We start from the raw sequence: 2,599 nt of genomic DNA, 5'->3' as shown, positions 1-2,599 counted from the left end.
CAGCACTGGGGGGTCAGCTATGGTCAGCCATAGGTGCCTGTGAAGGACCACCATGAACCCCATGGATCAAACAATGGCTTGAGCAGAGCGTTTTCTCACCATCAGCACAAAGTCTGTCGCTGCGTGCAGGTCTTTCACGGCATTCGCGTCCATGTCGCAGCTGTCCAGGGACTGCAGGAGCTTGGCTTGAAAAACCTGCAGCACTGCCATCTCGTGCAGCACAGATGCCGCTTCGCCAGCGGAGGTGTAAGCCTTGTAAGTGAGGTGGGCAGTCAGTCTACAATTCTCCTGGAGGTCTGGGGGGCCCTCAGTGTCAGGGCGATCCCGCTCTGACTCTGCCCAGTCCTTTTGTGATGCCGAGATGGACATGGAGTCTTCATATTCCTCAGGGCCAAAGGAAATGATGTCCGGAGTCCTTCAGGTCAGCTAGGGTCAGCCATAGGTGCCTGTGAAGGATAACCATGAACCCCATGGTTCGACCAATGGCTTGAGCAGAGCTCTTTGTCGCCATCAGCGCAAAGTCTGTCGCCGTGTACAGGTCTTTCACGGCATTTTGTCCTGGCATTTTCCCCTGGAGCATCCCAGTTGATGTCAAGCTCCTTAACAGCTTTCGCGAGGACCCTGACGAGCTCCTCCTGGAGGTCCCTCAGTGTCAGGACGATCCCACTCTGACTCTGTCCAGTCCTTTTGTGATGCAGAGATAGACATGGAGTCTTCGTTTTCTTCAGGTGCCAAAGGAAATGATGTCTGCGACGGCAGGAGGGGGGTGAAGGCTCTCGTCAGCGGAAAGGACTACAGAAAGGAGGGGAGGGCCCACCAGCAGCTTGCTGGCAGCAGTGGGCCTCATCCCCATAAGGCCACGAGCGAGTCCAAGTCCTCAAAATTTGTGCCGGCAAGTCAGCACAGTGCACGCAGTTGGACTCAGAGAATGCAGCCTCAGCGTGGGCCAGGCCCAGGCAGGCAATGCAGTGCTCGTGCGGGTCCGGTGGGTCGACAGGGCCCGTGCAAAGTCGACAGAAGGTGGCCATCGGATGCCGTGAAAAAGTTGTAGTATCTTCTGGTCTGTCTTTGACGATGGCAGTGTGAAGAAGAAGATTCTGCGGCAATTGTCGCTCTCACCTCATTATATACTGCCCACAGGCTTGTCAGTGTTTCCCACAGAGAGCAGCCTTATCTTGGCTAGTCATTCTGACGTTTGTCGCTGGCGATGTCTCTGTAGTGGTTAAACATGAGATATAATTATGGTGCATTCAAGTCCTCCTGGGAAGCTCGTATTTACGAGTTGACAAGACGTAATTACGACGTCAGGTGCGTTCAAGTTACTTTGGTTGGTACAAGATGGCGATTTAACTTTTCTACATAAAATTCAATGATTTTTTTTAACTCTACATCTACAAAATGATAAATAAAGAATGTGTATCATTGTGTTCTTGCTTTTTTCTGTTTTTATTCAATTTATGAAGGAGATTATATATTGGTAATCATTATATATTGGTAATTATACAATAATATGTGACCCTGGAAACATGTGAAACTTGTGGTTTTGTGGTTCAGGGTCACACACACACACACATATATATATATATATATATATATATATATTATTTATTTTTTTCATTTCAAGAAATTTACCGCCAATACAGACACTGCATATCTCTAGACTTTGGCTGCATCCATTGCATCCAACATGTTTTCTCACTGACACACCCCCAACTCGGAAACTCGGGCCTTTAAGGTAATTTCGAGCTTCCCACTCATAATAACGACTTTGTGTGCATTCCAGTTGCAACCCCTTAAGGACAGCCCTGAGGATAACCGGAGTAGCCAAGGCAAGCTGAGTGACGTTATCAAGTACGCTGCTGTTTCAAGTTGCAGAATTTCCAGACTTGCACTCCCGAGTCGAACACCCAGCTTATAGATAACCTTAAAGGTCCACTGAAGTGCCTTGAAACATGCAGCGTTGTGCTATGTGGTGACGTAATTTCAACTGAAACAGGAATCGTCTGAATCCTTCCTTATTCCCCATATAGTAGTGATGGGTCGTTCTTGAACGATTCGTTCAACCATAATGACAGAAATTCACACATTTATAAACTGTAAGAAGTAAAAAGCTACAATTTGAGACCAGAAACGCATCACATAACTGTAGAAGTAAATAATAATGATAATAATAATAATAATAATAACTATGCACCCATTTATAAGGAAGCTTTTAAATGAACTAATTTCTCTCTCCAATGCTGTCACGTCACGTGACAAAAGAACGAACGATTCGAAAGACTCGTGAGATGAACTAATCAATTCTCTTTCCGGCTCAGACTGCATAGGTAAAGCTTATGGGGCTGTCACGTGATGAACGAACGACTCCAACCCGAAGACTTATGCTGAGTTCACACTGCACGATTTTAGCCCGCTTTTTCACTCGCCGACAGGTTTTGCGAAACAAAATGAACGAATCTTTTTTCGAGTCATTTTGTTCATTTTAGCAAAATATAATTACAATGTTAAGTGTTACTTCCCTAACACGTCTACTACTTACGCAAACTGATCACACTACAAACAATACAAAACTGCTATAAGAAACAGAAAAGATTAATTC

This window comes from Sinocyclocheilus rhinocerous, unplaced genomic scaffold (genome assembly GCF_001515625.1).
Source record: "Sinocyclocheilus rhinocerous isolate Xijiao unplaced genomic scaffold, SAMN03320098_v1.1 scaffold1715, whole genome shotgun sequence".
NCBI classification, from domain to species: Eukaryota; Metazoa; Chordata; class Actinopteri; order Cypriniformes; family Cyprinidae; genus Sinocyclocheilus; species Sinocyclocheilus rhinocerous.
The sequence above is the reverse complement of the archived record's forward strand: the minus strand, read 5'-3'. Positions refer to the sequence as shown.